This window comes from Uranotaenia lowii, chromosome 3 (genome assembly GCF_029784155.1).
Source record: "Uranotaenia lowii strain MFRU-FL chromosome 3, ASM2978415v1, whole genome shotgun sequence".
NCBI classification, from domain to species: Eukaryota; Metazoa; Arthropoda; class Insecta; order Diptera; family Culicidae; genus Uranotaenia; species Uranotaenia lowii.
This window is the reverse complement of record NC_073693.1, coordinates 221,682,854-221,707,576: the sequence shown is the minus strand read 5'-3', so window position 1 is coordinate 221,707,576 and position 24,723 is coordinate 221,682,854. Positions and strand designations below refer to the sequence as shown.

General features: G+C 35.4%; 1 long non-coding RNA gene and 1 other non-coding gene across 3 annotated transcripts in view; both read right to left on the bottom strand.

Moving 5' to 3' along the window:
• The window catches only part of LOC129757091 (uncharacterized), a 264,495-nt gene that overhangs the window by 179,324 nt on the left and 60,448 nt on the right, over nucleotides 1-24,723 (bottom strand). Inside the window, exons 2-3 of one of the 2 annotated variants that reach the window (XR_008739616.1) lie at nucleotides 17,369-17,604; nucleotides 16,794-17,022 (exon numbers count right to left, since the gene is read on the bottom strand). This is a non-coding gene — a long non-coding RNA (uncharacterized LOC129757091). The remainder of the gene's footprint in view (nucleotides 1-16,793; nucleotides 17,023-17,368; nucleotides 17,605-24,723) is intronic. The other variant, XR_008739615.1, reaches the window with a different exon arrangement.
• Trnag-gcc (transfer RNA glycine (anticodon GCC)) lies at nucleotides 20,978-21,048 on the bottom strand. The gene has a single exon. It is a non-coding gene; the product is annotated as a tRNA-Gly (tRNA).

Below are 24,723 nucleotides of genomic sequence, written 5' to 3'. Positions count from 1 at the left end.
TCTATCTTCATATTCTTTTGAACAAAACACAAAAAAAATCAAAAACCTTCTAAAGAATACAAAATATATTTTCTGTCAAATATTCACCTTTTTCTGTATTTTTTTTATTCCCTAACTCAAAAAATCATAAAAATATGCTCTAGAAAAATTGCTGTAGATTAGCTATAAAATACAAAGTCTGTTCCTTTAACAAATCATAGTGAGGAATTTACTATCTGAATGGCAATTGAAAAAGTAGATGAGGAGTGTATTCGAAAAAATGTAACACTTTGTTTTGAGAATAACTTTTCAATCCATGGATAAAAATTGATGAAATTTCTAGTGAAGCTATCTAGTTATAAAATGTTCACATTTGCGATTTTTTGTGACATTCTGATAAGTAGTTTTTGAATAAGCGTCCAATGAAGAAGTTCATCGGTTTTAATTTTTGGACGCCACGGGCGCCATCTATAATGCATACTATGAACTACTCTTTTTTCCTAAAGAGTGATACGGTCAAAATTTGGTCAATATAAACTTAACGTATTTCTTTCAATTTTGCATTTAATAAACCTGAACACCCCTCATTTTGAAGGTGTGTGTGTGTGTGTAGAATGTTGCTCCTATTTTGATTTTGGAATTCAGTCTTCAGTTGTCAAAATGCCGTCCAAGGAAGAAGAGCAGCGTATCATAATTTTACTCGCGCATCGCGAAAATCCGAGCTACTCGCACGCAAAGCTGGCGAAATCGCTAAAAGTTGCCAAATCAACCGTTACAAATGTAATTAAAGTGTTTGGGGAACGTTTGTCTACAGCCAGAAAGTCTGGATCGGGGGGAAATCGAAAACCGGAAGCCGCTGAGACGACAAAGAGAGTTGCCGGTAGTTTCAAGCGAAACCCTAACCTCTCTCTCCGAGATGCCGCAAATAAGCTGAGTGTATCGTCTACAACCGTGCATCGAGCCAAAAAACGAGCCGGACTATCGATTTACAAGAAGGTAGTGCCTCCAAATCGCGATGATAAACAAAATACGACGGCCAAAGCGCGATCCCGGAGGCTGTACACGACGATGCTGACGAAGTTTGACTGCGTGGTAATGGACGACGAAACCTACGTCAAAGCCGACTACAAGCAGCTTCCGCAACAGGAGTTTTATACGGCAAAAGGAAGGGGAAAAATATTTTCAAGCACATGAAACTGTCAAAGTTCGCGAAGAAATATCTGGTTTGGCAAGCCATCTGTACCTGTGGCTTGAAAAACAGCATTTTCATAGCTTCCGGGACTCTCAACCAAGAAATTTACGTGAAAGAGTATTTGAATAAACATCTGCTGCCTTTCCTGAAGAAACACGGTTGTTTCGTACTGTTTTGGCCGGATTTGGCATCTTGTCATTACGGTAAAAAGGCCATGGAGTGGTACGCCGCCAACAACGTGCAGGTGGTTCCCAAGGGCAAGAACCCTCCCAACACGCCAGCGCTCCGCCAAATTGAGAAATACTGGGCTATTGTCAAGCGGAACCTAAAGAAGACAAAAAAAAACTGCTAAGGACGAGAAGCAGTTCAAGACAAACTGGCTTTCTGCGGCGAAGAAGGTGGACAAGGTAGCTGTACAAAATCTGATGGCAGGGGTTAAGCGTAAGGCCCGGCAATTCGGATTTGGAAAAGCGGAAGCCCAACTGAATATTTTTCCTGAATTTTATACTAATTAAACTTGAAAAAGAAATTTAATTTGATTTTTTAAATAAACGATTTCACCGATTTACACGCGTTTTCCATTGACCAAATTTTGACCGTATCACCCTTTACAGTATAATTAAATAATTTTTTGCATTATTTTTACTATCCCTCCTTTACGATGATCCAACTCCGAGTCACAAAAGAAGGAAGTGAAGTTTGTTCCGGCCTTATAGTAACAAAAGCTATTCTCTTTCAGTTTCGATGATTTTATTTTGGATTTTATCTTTCATTCTTTCTTTATTGATCCGTTACTATGACGACATACACCAATTTTAGGCTACTGGGTTTAATGGCAATCTGTTGTTTGTTTGAATCTTGTGTCTTGTACCATGGAATCTTTTGAAAGGATAGTTTTTAAAAGGTTTCATGGCTGTACTACCTTGTTTTTTTTTTGCTGTTCCAATAAGGCTGGAACATATATCAATTTCTTCTTTTGTCACTCCCCCCCCCCCTTCCAAATTTCCAAAATCCCGAAGGGGGGAATAAATAAAGTTTTAAATATTTTAGGTAAATTTCAAATAAAAATTCAAATATTCGAAAGATTACGAAAGACTAAAAACCAAATTTTGGAAGATGGAAATGAATTTACATTTTGTATTCTTGATTTTATTGAATTTTTCGATAAAAAAAATACATGATTTATAAGTTTTATGCAATAATATAGTATGCAATTTGGTTGCATACAAGCTTTCGTGCAATTTATTCCTATTTATTTGTTTTTCGCATTATTTTTTATTGTCCCTCCCCCCCCCCCCCTCGCGATGTTCCAACTCCGAGTGACAAAAGAAGGATTTGAAATTTGTTCCGGCCTAACGTTTCTTTTCAATAGCGAGTAAAAACGCTATAACCAAGGTTGAAGACAACAGATGATGGTGCACCGAAAGTCTAAACTTTATGTTTAGACCTATACTGCAAAAATAATGCGGAAATTGAAATTTGTTTGCAAATAATTTTTTTTGATAAAATATCATGATATAACTTTACCTTGTTCACTTGTATCCCATAGTTTTGAATTTCTGTGCATAGAAACCTCATTTACATCCAAGACGACTTCAAGAATTACCATCATCAAGAAGCATACAAAATTTAAGCTCTGAAGGATAGAATATTTGATAATCAATAATGACATAAACGTATTGTACTGTTGTCCACGTTTCTTCCTCCCTGTGTACCAGTTGTCTCTGCGCCCAATACTGCACAGTGGGCCCGGCCTAGTAAAGATGAGTAGTAAATAAATGTATTCTTACTACTCACCGGGATGCTGACAAGATCTGGCTGTGTATGAATCATAAGCATAAGCCAAACTACAGCAGAACCTCCGCAATGAAGGATGATGAGAGATATTTTCATTAAGTTTTTAATTCAAAACAAAGTTTTTGTGAGAAGGTTGGAAATCGCAGGTTTTTAGATAATTAAAAATGATATAAAAAATCAATATTTTTTCTGACTAGGTCAATTTGATGTTTAATGAGCCTTGAAACTTTTGATGCATAAGACGTTGGAATTGAAATTGAATAGTTGCACGTTACCCCTTGATCAGGATCGCCCCTGATGGCAGGATCGATAGCATCAGACCTTTCTTCCTTCGATAAATAACCGCACACATTCTTTCAAAAACATTACAAATAGTGGACTGTATTATCAACAACTTAGACTTTAATTACAATTATAGACTTTCCGACACAAACTATGGTCCCTTTTGGACCTCTGACTATGGCCATACTGGCCTCTGACTTGGCTCCAAAAGCCGCTGACTTTGTTACCGTGGTCCGTCTCCGATGGTGGTTGGCTGGGAAAGGAGACCGAGTCTTGGGGTGATTTTGGCTGGACCCTTCGGAAAACCCTCTTCGTGGCCGAGGAAAAGCCGATGATTTTGGCGCGCATTACCGCCGTTAATGCGCGCAGAATCGCCATGTTATTACTGGGTCATTTCGTCTCATGTTAGGGTGGTTCGTTCCAGAACACCCCTGTTGACGGAACTTAAAAACTAAGATACCAGGTTCTCATTCGTAAACTATTAAAAGAGTCATTCTTTCTCTATCATTTCTTTAATGCATAATGAGATTCTGAGTGAAGATTTCGAACCAATTTCAGTATTTTGATTTAACAAACAAAAATTCAAATGTAAATAAAGTATTAGGCATCAAATTCCTACTTTAGTTTAATGATTTCTGGATAGATTTCGAAGAAGTGAATCCTTACATATTTAGAGTAGTAATTTTTACATTTTCCTTGGTTGTTTAGTAATTTGTCTTTATTCAACAATCAAAAATACACTAAATTACCAAAATTATTGGTAAACAGTAAACAGTCAACAATTGGTCAGTTGTTCCTGTTTGGATTCTTTGCCGTGTATTTAAAGACAAGCTCTTAACAGGCTGCTAGTTCAAAAAAAAAACAAACTAACCATAACTAAAAACAAAACAAACACATAACACGTTTTCGGAATGCACTGGATAAAGCTCAACCGGAGCTTTCTTTGAAGGTTCCGACCACTTCGAATCCGCTCATGGCGGATGGCCCAACTGACTTGGCCGTTCGGCGGGCGTATCGAATGGCGTTGGAATCGGTTCCGCTCAGCTTTTCCATATCGGACTCGAGGCTGACGCTGGGCTCGTCCTTCGTGGGAGTTCCCATGAGCAGTAGCTTTGGACCGTTGTTGCTGGAATCATCGCCGTACAAGGAATCCAGGTCTTCGAACTCTTCCTCCGATGAGCTGGCTTCCTTCATATCCTGGATGCTTGGAGTGGCAGGAGCGATTTCTTCGTCAACTGGTTCTTGGGGCTGTTCCGGCTCCTGGGAGTCGTCTTCCCGATAGACGAGCACTTCCTCTGAGTTTCCGGGAGATTTCTTAAACTCTAAGATGATGTGGATCTTTTTCATTTCACTAGGTTTGTAATCCTTCGGGAAGGCGCTAACAGCGAAAACAGTAAGCACCGAAACTAGAAGCAGGTAACGGAACATGTTTGTCAGTTGGTTAGTTGTTTGTTGAGACTGGAATGTGCCTTCTGGTGGTAAACTGTTCCGTATTTATATTGTAGGTGGTTGAATTCTCGACTGGCTCAGACTTCGAGACACCCGTGATTTAAACGTGCGCTATCTTCGTTCGTTGAACAAAACAAAGAATAATTTTTCGGGACTGTTTTTGCGACTATTGACCTTCCCCTCGATTGGGATACATTCAATGTGTTGAAAAGTGGAAGCAGTTCACTATCACTTCCGTTAGCAATTTCTTCATTAATTTTTTGTCACTTTCGAATAGAGATAATTGTTTCAGTGACCGATCACGCCTTAGCTAACTGTGAAGAAAAAAAAATGATCATTGGTATTCAAATGGACTTCGTTTAGCTTCACTATGCATCTCGCATACCAGCTAGGATAGTTATTCAAAAAATCTGTGGCTTCCACCTTCATGTTGAATATTTGAAAAATTATCGCTACGATTTTCTGTAGGTACATACTTCGAAATTACTTTTTGCGACTTCAAATAGTAAAACAATATCTAGTTGGCCATACGAGTGAAGAAGAGTGGTCGGTTTTACCAGTTTTTTTATTTATTTAAATACGATACTTCGGTATTTGAAAATATACCATTTTTTATGTGAAACATATTGGATTCATTTGAAAGATTCGTAAATTTGCAGTAAAAGTGACGTAAAATGTATAGATTAACTACAGTACCGTAAACTGGGGCAACATGCAAAAATTTTCAATTTCAATGGCTTCTAAAAACCTCATGTTCACAGTTAATCATACCCTTTATGTTTCAAAAGTTTTAAAGTTGATGGTTATGTCCCATCGGCGTAGTTAGAAAAATTATTGGTTTCTTAGTTATTTTCAATTTTCTAAAAACATTCGATTTTCACCTTTCTTGGAAAATGGGGTAACTTTGTTTTTGATGAAAAATCTTATGAAAACGTGTGAAAATGTATAGTTTTTGATAAATTTGCGATAACTTAAAGATAATTACGCATGAAAGCACAATTTGCAGTGATTTTTTGTTTTGTGTAAACTTACGTTTACATTATTTCTGAATATAAGGGTGCTGCAGACATTTACAGGGTGACAAAAAAGTCCGGTCACACTTTTTCGGGGTCGCCTGTAGCCTACACGTTACATCTCTCTGGTGCCTTCTATATGTCAAATGAAAGGGCTAACTCTGCTGCCCAAAGTGGCAGAGTTTCGTTCCTGTGTTCAGTTTGTTTACATTGAGATGTGAGCCATGGCAGAGTTAAGGGCATCTGTTATCGCTGCACGGTTTGGTGCGCAGATGACGAGCTTATTTTTTCGGACGAGAAGCTGTTCGTTTTGGAGCAAACAGTCAATCCCCAAAATGATCGAGTTTTTAGTGTGAGCCTCCAGCAAGCTCCTGCGGACAAGCTGGACGTTTCTCGGTTCCAAAATAAAACGTCAGTCTTGCTTCCTGACAGATGGCGCAGCATCCCACACCGCGAAGGTTGTTCAGGCGTGGTGTGAGGAAAACTTGACCGATTTCATTTCGAAGAATGAATGGCCTCCGTCGTCTCCGGATCTGAATCCAATGGATTATTTCGTGTGGGGATACATGATGTCTTAGCTGAACGACTATAAAATAGCAAATTTGGAGCAGTTCAAGCGAGTAATTACGAAAATCTGGGACGAGATGCCGATGGAACAGGTGCGCGCCGCTTGCGACAACTTTCCGAGACGTCTGAAGCTGGTTCGATCAGGTAAAGGTGGTGTAATTCCGAAATATCGTCTGTGAAGTATCTTTATGAGTTACTGAATAAAACTATGAAAGCCAGATTAAGATTTTCTTCTTATTCTTTGAGATATTGAGGTTTTCCTGTGTGACCGGACTTTTTTGTCACCCTGTAGGGGTAAAACAATACTACTAAAAATTGTAAAAGTCGAAATCATGAAAAATAATGTTTGGATGAAAGAAATTTCAATATTGACAAACGCGTGATACAAATCAATCATATTCCAGTATATGGAAAGAAGGTTTACAAGGTGTTTTTTTGTTTTTTGTTGCATTTTAACCCCAGACTGGTAACTGAATAATAAAAATATGTATATAAAAAATTTTAGTGATTGTTCGAAAAATATTTTTACATTAACAGAGTAAGTATAGGATGAGGAAACCAATATATAGTTTGTAGGTGATATTATTAAGCCAATCCGTCATACTGGGTAAAGTTTTTTACGGCATCGAAAAATGTAAAAAAATTGTACATTTATTGTTCGATTTTTCAAATTTTGTATGAAAATCAAAAACTTAAAAATACTATCTTAGGATGCAAGAAATTATGTCATCATCTTTTTGTAATCATTGAAAGATAACTTTATCACATTACATGTTTTGTGTCGGACCGGTTTTCGGATGAGCAGAAACCAGAACTTTACTTGGGGACTGTTAACAGTAAAAAGAGGTCGTTTATTGAACATTCATTAAACATTACATTTTTTCCCGCTCTTATTTTGAATACAAATTGAAACTTATCATACAACTGGCAACACTTAAGCTATACAAAACAAGCAAACGCTTTACGGAGTTGTACACCATGTTGTGTGACGTTCGTTGTTAGAGTGACCAATATAGTTGAGATCCAACATTACATTAAATTAAATATTGAATCAGTGTGGTGTTCTATAAATGTTGCATCTAACCCCGCTGTTGCATGATGTCCCGTTTGACGGTAATAGATCTATCAGGAAATTTTCAACTAAAAGAGGTGTTTATATGTCTTTAAGTATCTTAAATACGGATTTTTTCGGCTATCCTTAAAAAACTACACAGTTTTAGCTTATCCTGGATGGAGCATTTCAGTCGCATCCTTTTCAAAGTTTACTATTCTAAACTCATAGCGGACATTTGTACCAACCTATGAATCTAAGGTCAAATTATGTATAATGCCGAATCCCCTTCGCTCTAGCCAATTCGAACGATGAGAAATCCAGCGTTGTTTGAACAAGATATATTAATCTAATTGAACTACATTTAAGCACATTTGACGTCAAATCAAGTATCAGTGGCTTGGAAAAAAGAATATTAAAATAATTATAGAGCCGAAAAAAGACGTTGTTTTTCAATATCTCTGTGATTTTTTGCAGCTGATGACAAAATTGTCTTGTTTAAGTGTCAACTTAAGTTTTCAGGATGACAAAAATTTACCGCAAATACCGGGTTTTTCTACCATTTTCTACCAACCGTTAATTCGGAATTGGAAAAATGGACGGTTTCGATAGTTTTCCTTTAAGTGGTTAGGCCAGCCTAGTTTGAAACTAATCTAGCATTGACTTCTTTTCAGTGGACACATTTTCTTCTCTATTATATAATAGACATTATATATACATTATATATATATACATTATATATACATTATACACATTGTCTTCTCTATTATATAATAGACATTATATATACATTATATATACATTATACATTATATAATAGACATACTACACGCTCGTTTTTTTATATCCATTTTCGACTTTTTTACAACCGTTTTTTGGTTTTTTTCTTTGAACTTCGAAAATTGTTGTTTTCCATAGCCAATCGTTGAATTCCAACCATTTAGAAAGTTCTGCAGAAAATTTGCAGAATGGTTCAAAATTCAGCATTTTAATGACTGAAAATTTATCTTTGTTTTTGTTTTCTTCGTAAATTTTGTAGCGCGTCAGTTGTTTCGGGTTAGGTTTTTCCTGCTTTTTTACAGTATCGCTAAGTTTGTTACAAGAAATAGGGAAATATAAGCTGCCGGCTCCAATGAAACAATTGTATTGTAAGTATTGATGTGGTGAAAGGTTAATCTTAATAACGTCGGGATCTGATTATATCAAATATTTAGGTCAAGCGATCCGGTTCCGAGTGCTCGCCATGGAAGAAAATAGAATGGGCAATCCTCCTCCGCGACTTGGAAACTGGAAACAGAAATCAAGAAAGCACAGCTGCCTGAAAATAAGGACCCAAAAACGAAAATTGTCGACCCGGATGCAGTATAACAATTTCAAGATATTTCTAGAGGTATTTTTTTTTAAGCTAAAAAATGAATCTAGTTAGGCTTGCCCGTGAGAGTTAAAGGAATGGTCTTCCGGCTCCCTGATATTGAGAAAAAGCCCGCTATTAAAAACGATCGAATTTTGTGGTTGGTCTAAGGTTCAGTTGAAATAGTTCGTACGAATCTGACCACGCAAGTTCCGATCGGCCTGAGACAATGCAGAGATAAGTTTTGTATCCAAATAAAATTTGATTTATTTCTTCTAATTTTAGGAAAGATGGGAATTTCAACAAAGGCTCATTATGTGGCATTCAGCACAGTTGATTGAAGAGTCATTCCGGAAAACTTCCGACGATGTTGAGTCCAAATTAAGCTGGTTTGTCTATAGACACTCCTGGTTCAACTTTGATGGTGCTCATAAACTTATCATGAGACTCGCCGGAACGTGGAAGGACTGCAAAAAAAATTTCGGGGTTTTGTAGTGAACCGGAAGAATGCCACTTTCGGCTGAATGTCAGAAGATTGATTATTATAAGTGATGCAGTTGATAAGTTGAACTTGATGGTCAAATAAATGCATAATCCATTTAATATTTTTACAAAAACGTTTCATTTATTTCGAAAAGAATGACTTTTTTCCCAAAAAAACGGTTATTATTCCATATGTGAGAGCACGGTTGAAAAATAACCATAGTGCAAGATCTCTGAGAAATCTCATTTTATGAGATTTCGCTGAAAACGCATAAAACGACTTAATCCACAAATCTGCCATTATGGTTATTTTTCAAACATTAATGGTTGAAAGTGGCCCAGCGTGTATGGAATTTTTCAACTCTTCCTGAAGAAGAAGAAGCACTACCACAAACGTCAAAAATGAAAACTGAACTTTTGGCAGTTTAGCTGTTTTAGCTCACCATAAAGAGGAGAAGAAGAAGAAGAAAACTGAACTTTGAAACTGAAATAAAAGTTCAAAACACGTTCACGCGTATTTTACTCTGAGCAATATCATATTTCAGTCACAATCTTTATATTTATACTAGCTGACCCGGTGTGCTTTGCTACACCTTCCAAAATCAAATGATTTTTTCAAAAATTATTAATATTTTTATTGTTTTATTGGCATTATAACATAATTCATAAGCAACCGCTATAAAATGGGAGCTGCAGCTGGAGTTTCGAATTGCAACACAAAGATAACTCAAACTAATATTCTGAATCTTGCTCTATAAATTTGTGTAAAAGATCTGATAATTTTGATCTGTCTGGAGGGTCTCAAATTAATCGTACCTAAACAATCTAACTTATAGAATATGATTGTTTTTGCTTGATATTCTCTGGATTTATGCTAAAAACTGATAGAGAGCCTCCCCTCTCCTTCCCTTCACCCCCTGCTGAATGGAGGACGTGGTCTTTAATAATCATACCCATTTTTTCGTGTCCAAAAATCCTCTTATATCAAATTATAACTTTATTGGTTGATAAGTTTTTAAGCTTTACATCATAATTTAAAAGGAGCCTTCTTTCTTCCCCTCTCTACACTGTAAAGCGTAAGGGTATATAACATTCGTAGAAACATATCTCGTAACCAAGTACCTTTCCATGCCATATTTATTTCCATGTGTTGGTTTTGATTGCATAAATTGAGAACTTATGCTAACAAAAGTGTATTGGCCTCAACTCCCTCCTCCTAGGTACCTACTCACTGAAAGGAGGATGGTGTGTCAGATATTCATAGAATCATACCAAAATGATTTTCCATGTTATGTTTTGTCCATTTCTCGGATTTAATAAAAAAAAAGTTAAATGTAAGCCTTCTCTTCCCTTCCTATATTCCCAATTTTATCATCCTACTGCAAGAAAGGTATTGCTTCACAAAGAAAAAGTATTTCTCGTACTCAAATTCTTTTTGATGCCAAATTTGGTTTCATTTGCTCAATTAATTCTCGAATTATGCAAAAAAATTGTATGGAAGCCCCCCTATATATCTTTCCGCTGAAAAAAAGTTGGGGCTTAAATTTATAATAGAAACATTTCTCGTATCCAAAAACCCCCACATGTCAAATATGGTTCAATTTGCTCGATCAACTCTCCAGTTATACTGAAAACTGTAATAGAGACCTCTCCTCCCCCTTTTCATCCACATCTTTGAAGGAGTGAGGGATTCCAAATATTCATAGAAGCATTTCTCGTACCCAAATTTCGTTCCATACCAAATTTGGTTCCATTTGCTGTTGTAGTTATGTTATGCTGTGAGTTATGCAGTAAAAATTGTATTAAACTCCCCTCCTTCTTTCCTTTCTCCCCTCTGGAAGAAGGAAGGGGTCTCAAACAATCATTAGAACATGTCACGTTCCCAAATACCCGCCCATGCCAAATTTGGTTCAATTTGCTTAATTAGTTTTTGAGTTATGTAAAAAATTATAAAAAAGGCCCCCTCCCCCCTTTATATCTCCCTTCTGGAAAGAGGGAGGAGTCTCAAATAATCACCCCCACAAATCACTCAAATAATCACACCCCAAAAACCCCCTTCCTATCACGCCACTGAGAGGAGGGAGGGATACCTGATATTCATAGAAATATTCCTCGTTCTCAAATACCACCCCATGCCAAATTTGATACCATTTGCTTGATGGGTTCTCGAGTTATGCAAAAAATTGTCTTTTGTTTGGGAGGCCCCTCCCCCCCTTCATGAGAGAGGGAGGGGTCTCAAACCATAATAGGAACCTTCTCCGGCCTCCAATACCCCCACCTGCCAAGTTTCACGCAAATCGGTTCAGTAGTTTCCGAGTCTATAGGGAACAGACAGACAGACAGACAGACAGACAGACAGACAGACAAACAGACAGACAGACAGACAGAAATTCATTTTTATATATATAGATTATAATAACTAAACTGCACATGGTTTCAAATTTTAATGTACCTCACTAACTAACGTTTTGATTGAAACATAGTTCACTTTGATTTTGATTGAAACATTTTTGCACTTTGTTAAACTTGATTTGATGTTCTTCGAAATTATCGACGTTTTTCGGTGAGTTTTAATAATAATAAAACAGATTTACCAGTTGTCCATACGTTTCGAGCTACTCTGGCATTCGCTCCTCCTCAGTGGACACTAAAATTATATTTTACTTTTTAACATTAAACTTTAAATCTAAATTTTTAATTTTAACTTACAAATGACTGGCCATCATCTGAACTATTTTGATTTTGGACAGTTTGTTTTGTTTTGCGTTTACATTTGTTTGTCAGTGTCTGTGTCAATTTTGCGATTATGGGGTCGTAAGCGGTCTTAAAATTTAACGAGTCTCTCTGCCTATTAACGACATTATCGTCACCTCTCAATTTGATGTAAAATGTTTCGGCAGTTATTCTAGCATTGTATCCAGTAACTCTTTCCAATATTTTGGTATTTTCAAAATCAAAAATGTGCCCAGTTTCTAGACAGTGCTGAGCTAGACCTGTACTTATTGGTTTTGTGGATACATTTGTCTTATGTTGCTTCAGAGTCTTCGTTGAGCTTTCGACGTGAACGGTTCGGTTTGATTTTGCTCCGACTCGATGGCCACTAGTACCGATAGATTTTTCAGTGATTTTAAGTGATGAAACCGAAAAAGAAATGTACCTATATTAATTATGAATGGATTTCTCTGAGTCGATTGTGATTGTTCCAAAGTGCGAGATGTGTTATCGGGATAATTATGAACAAGATTTTACTGAAAGGTTTGTTTAGTGTTGTGGTTTGGCAGACGCCGAAACATGTTGGTACATGTTCGTTGGAGACGCACCGGGCGAGCAGCGATATATATCCCGGTGAGAAGTTTCCATTATAGCAAAGCTATTCTATTTATTTCTCTTATTTTAACACTTTTTTCAAGCTCGGTTCCGAATCATGGAACAGATGATTGTAGGAGAATAGAATTTTTCTTTTTTATCTCTTCTTTGCACAAGCCGTAGTCGGTAGTATGCTTTTTATTATTTCAATCGCAGTAACCTTTGACTTGTGAAAGTTTCTGATCAGCGCCGTTTATGTGCTTGCGTTCGTGCAGGTTTGTGTCATCGCTACTAGTTCTAAAGATTTTCAGTTCTTGCGCTGGTTTATGTTTTCGTGCTTTTAGCTAGATTGGTTCACTTTTGAAGTTTTTAAATATGAATTATTTCATTACTGTTTACTTTTCCAGTTCATGCGTGTCATAAAGTGGATTTTACTACTGAATGTCAGTTTCTACTTTAAATCGTTTAAGTTTAGCTCTAAATTTGTATTTTTTGTTTTGATGAAATATACAATCTTATTTTGTCGTTTGAATTTTTTATCTGATTTAGGACCAATTTTTATCCAGAAGCCGTTTCAAATAAACAAATTATATATAAAAAAAGTTTTATTTCATTTGGAATTTCTTCAAGTATTACAAAAAAATTGTTTTCAAATAAATCATTTAGTCATACGTATATTTGTCATTATTATCACTTTTCAAGTTGTTCTATCATTAAAATACATTTTCTTTTTAATAGATGAATAACTGTTAATTGTTTCACTCTTTAATTCGAAATGTGAAATTCACTTACCTCATTTTTTTTCGACAAGTAAAATAAAATATTGAAAAATGGTAATGGCTCCTACATAGTAAGAATTAGTAAATGAAGTAATACAAGGGTAGTTTATGCTTTTGTTTAGTTTGTGCTATTGTAGTTCATGCTTCAATTGTTTGTGCATTGCATCGTATTGTGCAGTTTGTAAAGATTTAAGCTTTTTATATTTTATTTTATCAATCACCGTATTGTTACTTGTTTAAGTATCGTGTTATTGTAAGTGTTTTTCAAATGTTTATTTATCTATATTATTATACCTATATTTCTTTTAACTTTCACATTTCATTTTCATTGTATTTTATATTCATTGTTTTCATGTATATTATCTTATTATTTATCATTGTAATTATATATTAATCAGAGGGAATGCATCTGGGGATAACCCAAAGAGATTTTGCAAGCGGCACGGGTAGCCGGCCATTGTAGGTTTCTAAGTGTTGGATGCCTTCCTTCGACGAACCATCGGACCGTGGAAGCCCTAGAAGCAATTCGAAGGCCAAGCCACACAGCCATAGGCAGGACCTTGCTACCGATGGGGGAACCATACATACATACATACATACATTTGTCTTATGTTGCTTCAAACGTTTTTCTAAAAACTGGCTCGGCAGGTCTAGCTCAGCACTGCCTAGAAACTGGGCACATTTTTGATTTTGAAAATACCAAAATATTGGAAAGAGTTACTGGATACAATGCTAGAATAACTGCCGAAACATTTTACATCAAATTGAGAGGTGACGATAATGTCGTTAATAGGCAGAGAGACTCGTTAAATTTTAAGACCGCTTACGACCCCATAATCGCAAAATTGACACAGACACTGACAAACAAATGTAAACGCAAAACAAAACAAACTGTCCAAAATCAAAATAGTTCAGACGATGGCCAGTCATTTGTAAGTTAAAATTAAAAATTTAGATTTAAAGTTTAATGTTAAAAAGTAAAATATAATTTTAGTGTCCACTGAGGAGGAGCGAATGCCAGAGTAGCTCGAAACGTATGGACAACTGGTAAATCTGTTTTATTATTATTAAAACTCACCGAAAAACGTCGATAATTTCGAAGAACAAACAATCGCGGTGATAAATCCAAAACTCAATAAACTTGATTTGAGAAGAATTCAGAATCAATTTCGAATCGAATTTCACCATATTTTTAAACTTAAAATCAAAGAACGAAATATCAAATGGTTTTTTTTTACTGAGTCAAAGAAAACGAAAAATTCCCATTCATTCAACCCCTTTTTTTTATACAGCAGTTGAATTAAAACTGGTGGTCCATGATCCCCCCAAATAAAATGTCACAAAATCCCATACAAATTTCAGGCTCGTTGACCGACCCCTATCCGTGCTCCGATCTGGCCCAAATTTCGCATAGGATCTTGTACTAAGCCTAGAATCAATTTTAGCCTGCAGCGCATAACTTTTTCAAAAGTCGGGTCATTTGGGACACTCTTATCCACATAAAAAATAAAGATGTCAGACAAGTTGAAAGAAAAGAAGTTTTTGAGTAAAATCTCTCGCCGAAGAAGAAATATAATTTTATTAATTTTGTTTTGTTAATAATTGTTAAAATTTCAAAGCGCATCAAGCATCTGTAAAGTTGAAAACAAATATTATTCCCAAATAACACTGTTTTTAGAAAATTATTAGAAAGTTTAGAAAAAAAAACTCCATCGCTTTCAAAAAAAAAATTTGATAGAATATAGCTCAAAACAAATAGATTAAATAGAAAGAGTATAAAAATAATTCATGGTGAAAGAAAATATTACCTAGAAAAACTCTTAGTAATTATTATTTATTTACTTTATAAATCGAAGGGTGTATAATTTGTTTTAGGGAAAGTAATGTAGAGATAAGATAAAATATATACAAAAAATAAATAAAATTTAATGAAAAATAAAACAAAAATAATTGTTGTATTCGGCAACACTGAAGATAAAAAATATAAAATTACGGCGTGTTCGTAAATTGATTTTTCTGTCGAATTGATTTTTGCTATCGATGTTGGCGTTCGTGAATTAAACAAACTGTATGCAAAAGCATTGGAAGGTGATTTGACATCTACCAAACAAATCGATGCATCACCCAAACAAATCAGGTTACGAACACGCCGTTAATGTTTGTTATTCTGGCAACACTAGGCAAAACAATTAAACAAAGCTGCTGCTGGTTGTTTTGATTTGGCCTTCCGGTGGAATAAGATGGAATTGGCTTTAAAAGCGCAATTTTTTAAGGCTGCCGCTGCTGATTGTTTTGGATTGGCCTTCCGGTGGAATAAGATGAATTGACATTAGAAGCACAAATTTTTAGGCTGTTGCAGCTGATTGAATTGATTTGGCCTTCCGGTGGAAAAAAAAAAAACCGGAATGGCTTCTAAAGCGCAAATTTTTAAGGCTGCTTCTGATTTGTTTTATTTGACCTTCCGGTGGAATTAAAACGAAATTGGATTTAGAAGCGCAGATTTTTTTTATTTGGCCTACCGGTGGATACAGACGGAATTGGCTTGGGAAGTAAAGATTTTAAAGGCTGCTGCTGCTGATTTTTTGTTATAATTTTGCTTTTCGGTGAAATAAAGACAGATTTGGCTTAGGAAATGCAGATATTGAAGGCTACTGCTGCTGTTTGTTTGTTTGGTTTGGCTTCCGGTGAAAAAATACGGAATGGATTTGGAGGCGCAGATTTTCAGGCAGCTTCTGCTGAATGTTTACTTAAATTTGACTCTTCGGTGAAAAAAAACGGAATTGACTTAGAAAGTGCAGATTTTGAAGGCTGCTACTGCTGATTGTTTGCTTCGATTTGGCCTTTCGGTAGATAAAGACGGAATCGGCTTAGAAATTGCAGATTTTTAAGGCTGTTTCAGCTGATTGATTGCTTTGATTTGGCCTCCCGGTGGAAAAAGACGGAATTGGCTTAGGAAGTTTTATGGCTGATTGTTTATTATGATTTTGCTTTTAGGTGAAAAAAGGACAGAATGGTTTTGGAAGCGTATATTTTTAATACTGTTGCTGCTGTTTGTTTGTATGTTTTGGTTTGGCTTCCGGTGGAAACAAAAGCCTGTAAATAAAAGATTCTGTAGAGAATAGAGATGAGATGAAGGATATGCAGAAATTTAATAAAATTCTAGGATGTAGAATAAAAATGTGGAATATGGAATAAAATTTGAGGATATTTGGTAAATAAAAATTTTGTTTAGAGAAAAAAAACATAAGTCGATGAGTAAAAAGTTATGATTGGGAAAAGAGGTGAGAATGAATGTAGAGATGAGATGAAAGATATACAGAAAATAAATGTTTGTGATTCTGGCAACACTAGGCAAAACAAACAAAACAAAGTCAGTCATTGATCTATTCTTGTCAGCGACAGCCGTGTCTAAGTGGATCTCTGAATTGAGATTCGTAATATCACGACAAGTAACTGATTATTTATCCTTCATAAGACTCTTATTTCTCTTCATAAATGAGTGTTATTCTATTGAATAAAAACAAGAAAAGCTTTTTAAACTTACCTCTTTCTGCATTCCGGATTGTAAAATATGCGTGACATAATGTAAAAGCTTGTCTTACTATCGCTGCACACACTACAGGTCGAATATTGATTATTGGATAGTAACCATTTACAACTCAACTGCCTTTCAAAAAAATCTCTCCAACTTTTTTATTCTGAAGTATCTGACTATCACTTTTAACGCGACATTTTTATCCTCGTATAGTTAAATAAAATTTATTTCAAGTCACCTCAAAACGATTAGAAAACGAGATTTATCAGTAAAGAAACCAAAATCAGTTGAAAAGGGAATTTTAATACTGCAAACAACAAGTCATTAAATATTGATGTCAAGTGTCTTCTTTTCTTGGTATTAAATATCAAATTATTTTTGGAACTTTGTTGAAAAATTATAAAATTAAAAGAAGAAAATCAACAAAAACAACTTTCATTGCTCGAGTATTATCTATCGTCATTAGAAGCGAGAAAAAAATTGAAACCATCAGGTCAGCTTTAAATTACATAGTCCGAAGTTTTATCAATTAACTTCGCCGGAAACAAAAGGAAATCGTATCAAGGAAAGTAAGTTTCTCTCACTTCGGGGCAGCACCTTGTGTCTGTATAAACTCAACATTTTTGGATTAACATCGGGTCCTCACACTTCCGTCTTCTGAAGAAAATAAAAAAAAGGTCGGAAAAGTCCTTCCTTACACAATACTTTCAGTTAATTACTTTCGTTTTCCGGCTTAATCTTTTTTGCTTCATTCAAACTCCGACGGATTGAAGGGACGTTCCCGATGACGTGACAAAAGCCGCTTTAATTCACCGACAGTCTGCAATGAGAACGAAGAAAAAAAAACAAATGATTAACTACGAGGAATTTAACCCATTATTTTGATTTTCAATTGCTACAACAGAAAAACCACAGACTGAAATTGACTGAATCCTGTATTCAATTTGCTCTCTTTTTTATATTTTCAATAGTATCATTTCCGAATAAATTTTCTACCAAATGTATTTAAACGCTCATTTATACTTTCGTTTGCTATTTTAAAAAAAACAGTTTGTTAGCTTATCAGTTCAGCTTGAAATTTTGGCTCCAAACGCGACCAGCAGCTGTGCGCGCCCCACCAAAGTGAGTAACCCCGGAATATGGTCAGCTAATCCAATTTCAGTTTTTGTTTAGTTTTGCAAAACTGCCAAATCTCCTGGCTGCTGCTGCCGTCAGATTCCATGTCCTGGCACATGCTGTTTTATGACTTTAATTTGGAACGTGCGCCGGATGGTGCCATCACACTGGTCTGGTCCAGGTCTGGTCACAGACCGTCAACAGCTAGTTTTTTTTTGTCGCCGTTGTTGCTCAATTTGAAACGCTTCGGAAACTTTTGCCCTGTTCAGATATTCTATGAGCAAATAGGATTGGCAACTGAAAATGCTAGACAAAGCTAGCCGGATAATCAGTTGAATTTTGGAAATTTAATATGAACAGAAAATTAAGGTAGAAGCAATATAATTTTTTATACACAGTAATATTTAAATTATTAAAAAGCGAGTTATGAGAACTGTTTAAAATGAGAAACGAGTTGAAAAACATCCTAAACCCTTTGGTGGAAAAAGGAACCAAAGCTGGTTGAGAGGACAGCCTTAATACTACGGAAATTAGAAATAACATAAAATAGTTCAAAAAAAATCGTGCTAAATAAGAGGAATGTACTTTGGTAGGTTATAAACAATGGAAAAAAAAATAAACTCACACAACACTGAAATTGCAAATAAAACTTCGTAAGACTAAATGTCGACTAAAGGCAAATGATCTATTATTATAGCGCCAGCACTAAATTTTACTTCGGAAGTCCGGACTTCCGATCCGGAACTTACTTCTGAACTTTTGACAGTTGTGTTTAAAAAAATAACAGTGTATTATATGCAACGTTGCCACATATAAATTTGTATCCACCAGAGTATCTCTACATACATTAAGCGGGCCACAGACTACGCAACATTGGTACAAATGCGATGAAATTAGATGAAATTTTGTCGCTGTGAACACGATTTGCATCGTGTATGGCACTGCTTGTATGAGCGCCCAAACGGTTTGAGTAACATCGGTTGGGATCGAAATATTTTGTACAAACCACCACCCTCTGTCGGGGTGGAAATGTTTTTTTTGTTGCTTTTGCTGTTTTCACCAGCAATCGTTTGTGTTCGCGTGAAATATACTCTTACGGGCAAGAATGAGATACACAAACGATTCAAATGAATTTGTGGCAACGTTAATTTGAAAATTTCTTGGCGCACGCTTAAATAAAAGGACTCAATGTGTTTTGGTCGGAAATCAGCCATGATGCCATTTCACCAACGACGTTTATAAATTTTTTATCTAAACGAACAATAATCAAAAGAAGGTTTACTTTAAGGAATATAAAATTCAAGTTGGTTAAAAAATCTGATTCAAAATGTGAAAAAATTGAGTTAAAGTGTCACTATAAATACTGAAAAAAAATTAAGACAAAAGAACAGCTCGAAAATGTAAAAAAAAATCAGTTGAGAAGACTGCTTCAATAGAATGGAAGAATAGAAAGGACAATTTAAAATAGAATCAAGAGGACAGCTCTTAACGAACTTTAAGTAAGTTGAATGGAAAATTGTGTAAATGTATCATTTAAGAAATTTTAAATTCATAGAAGTTAAGAGAACAGCACAAAGCCTTAAAAAAAGTTTCAATTCACGGACTGGAGAAGACAACTTGAAATTTTAAAAAGGAAAAGTTAAGAGAACATGTTGTAAGAATTGTAACAAATTGTAATGCTTTAAAACTCCATTCAGAATTAAGAAATGTATGAAATTTCGTTTTTTGAAAATTGGTCCACTAGTTTATACAAAATCATGAAAAAGTTAAAACTACTTCAATCTGTTTGATTGAAGTAGTTTTATAACTTTTTCTCTTTTAGCCTCGGAAAGTCATTGCACACACGGTGTGCGGCGTCTCGAGCGAGCACGCTCATTTTTTTCTAAACATTTTTGCCTGTTTTTGAACCGTTTTATGGTTTTGCTTGAAGAACTTCTAAAATTGTTATTTTTCAACCATAACCAATTGTTGAATTTTAACCATTTTTGAAGTTCTAATCGAGATCGCAGAAAACGGTTAAACTCGAACGGGAAAAAGTTTCACTATTGTTGTTTTCCAAACATTTCAAAAGAGTTTGTACATTTGATAGCGTATGAAATATTCGGGCTTGATTATTTTCCGTCTTTTAATCTACCCGCTGCTGATACCGAAAAAGTTCGCAATCGAGAAGTAAATCCGAGAGCCCATCAGATCCGGCGGAACAAATGTTAATATCGGAAGGTAAGAAAAACAAATACTGTTAACATAACCTCTCATAACCGATTTAATCATTTAGGTCAAACATTCCAGTTCTGATCGCAATACAAACCGTGTGGTAACAGGAAATAAAAATCTCCGAGAACAAAATATACACCAACTGCTGAACCATTGGCTCCAGCAGTCCAGCTGTGGAAAAATGCTGCTCAAATCCAGGCTACAGGGTTCCGGTTGGTATACCGATGGTAGTGAAGAGGCCCACAAATTCGGATCCTTGACAATTATGATAGAGGTGGGGTTCCAGGAAATAGGTAAATTTGCTCAGGTAATTCGCAAATTAATAATTTCTGGTCTCAAATTCTAACCCCGTTCTAAATTCCACGTCTGTAGTGTAATCATCGATGCATATTTTCGTCGACACCTTTCCTAGATCTCAGAGCAAGCCGGATACGAAAGACTCCATTTCGGATCCTCATTTTATTACATTTAATTATGAAATAATATTTCTCATACTAATACTACGAAGTAACTAATAAATTTGATAACATTCATATGACAGATTTTCGTCTAAGATTGAAATTCAATTGAAAAACTTTCGTTATATTCCTTGAAAATTGAATCTGGTTCCCTTTTTTCTGAAAACGGTTGTTTTTCAACCATTATTGCCTGCGAGAGCATGTTTGAAAAATAACCATAATGCAAGTTCTCCTTGAAATCCCATTTTATGAGTTTTCAGGGAAAACTCATAAAATGACTTAACCCACAAAACTGCCATTATGGTTATTTTTCAAACATTAATGGTTCAACATAGCAGAGCGTGAGTTAAACAGTGGCAACTTGGAATGGTCTGTGTTCACTAAAGAACACAAAATATAATTCGATGCATCGGCCGGGAATCGAACCCGGGCCGCCCGCGTGGCAGGCGAGCATTCTACCACTGAACCACCGATGCCTTGTGAGAAAAAGAAGAAATTTAATCACCCCACCATTTATGGAAATTTTCTCCTGAATTTACAGTTTGGTTGCTTCGAACGTTAAGGCTAGATTTAAAGGGTATTATAATCTGTACTTTAATGGTCCGATTATTGAAGCTATTTTTTATCACAAGTCGACTGATACTAGTAAAAGAGGACAAACAATATGTATAAGAATATTGCTATTTTTGTAGGTACTAACTAATTCAACGTTGTCCTGATATTTTGAATGTAAATCAACGTACAACGTAATTGTAAATTTCTGTATTAGATTATTTGAAGTTTTCATATAATTCAAAACCAAAATTTATTTTAAAACGTTTTATTTCATTATACCTATTTTAAAAGATAACTGAATTAATTCACCAGTTTAGGAGTTGATGGTTTAAGTAGACAATTGCATGGAACGTGTAACTTGGTTTGCAATTATTGTTGTATTTAGCAGCTTTGAAGAATATTTCAGGAAGTTCGAAACTTGTGGAGGGAATTCAAAATCAAAAACATTAAAAAGATAAAATTAAGATGACAAATCTTTCGGTATATTACGGTTTAAGCGTGTATCTTGACAACATTATCAAACTATAATATATATAAATTTATTTGTTTTTATTTTTTATTGTTTTAAAAAATTTATTTTGATTTTTTTCAACGTAACAATTCGTTTTAAAATTTTTCGTACATCCAAGCGCTGTGCCGTTGCGCTTTCAATATTTCACTTCCATAATTTTTTAACTGCAAGTTATTTTTTCTTCTAACTTTCTATTACATTATAAACAACATACATTTTACAAAAAATATATTTTTCTTTCGACCGTAAGAGCAAGTTCACTAGTGTTGGGAAAAATTGGTAGAAATTTTGGCACTTTTAGAACATTTTAAAAATTTTGCCAAGCACAAATATTTTCAAGATCTGTGGGCTTCAAGTTTGTTTACAACACGTGTTGTATTTTTGCATGATGTGATGCAAAAACAACAATATTTCTATCACATCCCATCACATCTGTCACATGCAGTGAATCAAATTGTCCCTGATATTGTCTGAAAACAAGCGACAAAGTAGGCGTGTGGTTTTGTCTTTATTCCTTTTCCGTGCGACAACCTTTTGTCTCTTCCTTAAGCCTAGTCCACACTAGGAGACGGTTCGTCTCGAGACGGTCTCAGCGTCTCCTATTTTCTGCGGGAGACATTGAGACCGTCTCAGGTTTCCAACAACAACAACAGACAACAAAGTTCATCTCATAACAAATATCGCAGTTAATGTTGCCTAGTGTGGACTAGGCTTTATGTGTAGCATGAAAAAATGAAATAGAGTATTTCCTGAGACAGATTGTGGTAGGGTAGCTTTTTGTTATTGTTTTGAAAAATGTAAACACCAACTGGTTGCCATTTTGATCTTTGATGATAAGCACTGTTCAATGCTTTCTTTTAAAAACTTCTTTAATTAAAAGCATCAACAGACCTTCATGTCTCAACTTGTTATAAATTTACAAATCATTAAATAAAGAATTTATATGCTCCTCACCAAAGTGCGCTTGCAAAACCACTACAATTGCATTTCCAATTTCTTAACGTTACTATCTGGTCATTGAACATACGTAATGTTATTGTTATGTTTACCCTACCACGATATGCCGAGAAAATGTAAACATGAGAAATCAGCTGTTCGTCTAACAAGTGGGGAAATGCCTTATAGGCAATCAAGAATTGTCGCGTCGTTGAGAAGATGATGACAAATTCTTAAGCGGGCCACAGACTACACAACATTTGTACAAATGCGATGAAATTTTGTCGCTGTAAACACGATTTGCGTAGTGTATGGCACTGCTTGAATGAGCGCCCAAACGGTTGGAAGAAAATCGGTCAGGATCGAAATATTTTGTACAAAACACCCTCTGCCGGGGATGAAGATGTTTTTTTTTGTTTCTGTTGCTGTTTTCGCCAGCAATCGTTTGTGTTCGCGTGATAAATGTTTGTATAGTGTGTGGGCGAGCATAGATCAAACAATCGTCGTGGAATCATCGAATTTGTACAGGCCATTTGTGTAGTCTATGGCCCGCTTTAGGGAACATCCAAAAATGACGTACACGGAAAATTAAAAAAAAGGTAAAAGGCAAGGTGAACGCTCGTGAAAGCCAAAAAGGTAACTTCTACCTCTCCGAGGTGAAACTCACCTCACAGTGAGGTAAAATTAACCTGAATCGGGGTTGGAAAAAAGGTACAATTCACCGAGAAAAAAGGTAAATCCAAAAAAGGTAAATCTTACCTCGTATCGAGGTGAAGTTCACTCAATAAAAAAGTATAATTCACCTAGAAAAAAAAAGTAAATCCAAATAAGATAAAACTTACCTCGTAGCGAAGTGAAATTGACCTGGATTGAGCTAAACAAAACGGTACCATCATCTCGAACAAAAGAACTATTTGCCGAATCCGTTTATTGAGGTTAAGCTGTTTTGTCGTTCAGAAGTGAAATTTTGTTTCGTGCCAATATGGAAAAATGGGAACAGAATGGTAAGTGTTTTCTTAGCTATTATTTAGTTGTGCTGGTTCTCATCATAATAATTTGCTTTTGTTTCAGATCAGCCCAGCTTCGAGGTGTATTCCACGTCATCCTCCAGATATCATTCCGGAAAAGCCGGACCTGACTGGATAAGTCGCCATTATGACGCGGAAGAACGCGAAGCCGAATTGCCACGAGCCTGGCGAAAAAAGGACTTACCTCAATAATTTTTTTAAACAAGGTGATATATTTAAAAATCATATAATGAATTGTCCCTATTTATTTGTAAAATAAATATAAAATTTTAAAATTTTGAATTTTGTTTTCATTTTTATTGAAGAAACCAACCAAACCAACTAGCATTTACCTTTCAAATCAGTGAATGGGAAAACGATATTATTTACTATTTTGCTAGGTGAATGCGAAAAGGGTAAAATTTACCTCCTTCCTCGTAGCATTTCGTCACAAAGTCATAGACGCCCCTATATAATAACGTGGCTTAAATAACCCCCCCAATTTTTAAAACCGATTTTTAAATTATAACTTTTATTATCAGCATTTTTCAAGAATAATACAAAAAATAACAAAAAAAGGGAAAGAAGTTATAAATGGAAGCTTTTTTTTTTTTTAAATATGTCTTTATTTGTATCAAATCATCATTACATTTATATTACATTATTACATTAAATTAGGTGTTCAGTTCAATAATGAACTGTTCATAGCCATATAGTTAACTAGGTAAAAGAAATTTATTTATAAGAACTAAATTTGCTTAGCGCAATCAAGTATTTAATGTAGGAGAACATCCTGTAATGGCAAAAATATTTTAAACTTAAAACTAAACACTAACCTAAAATTAAACTAATTATAGAGAGAACGAATCTCTGCGATGGAAGACTGCATCGATTTGCCTCTGAAGTTGGAGATAATTTTGTTGGCCATCTCTCCGATCGATTCAATGCCCGCAATCCGATGAAGATCTTCGGTGCTGTGCCAAGGTGGAAGCCGCAAAATCATTTTCAGAACCTTGTTCTGAATCCTCTGGATGGCCTTCTTCCTCGTCGCGCAGCAGCTAGACCAAATCGGAACTGCATACATTATCGCTGGTCGAAATACTTGTTTGTAGATAAGCATCTTATTTCGCAGACACAACCTG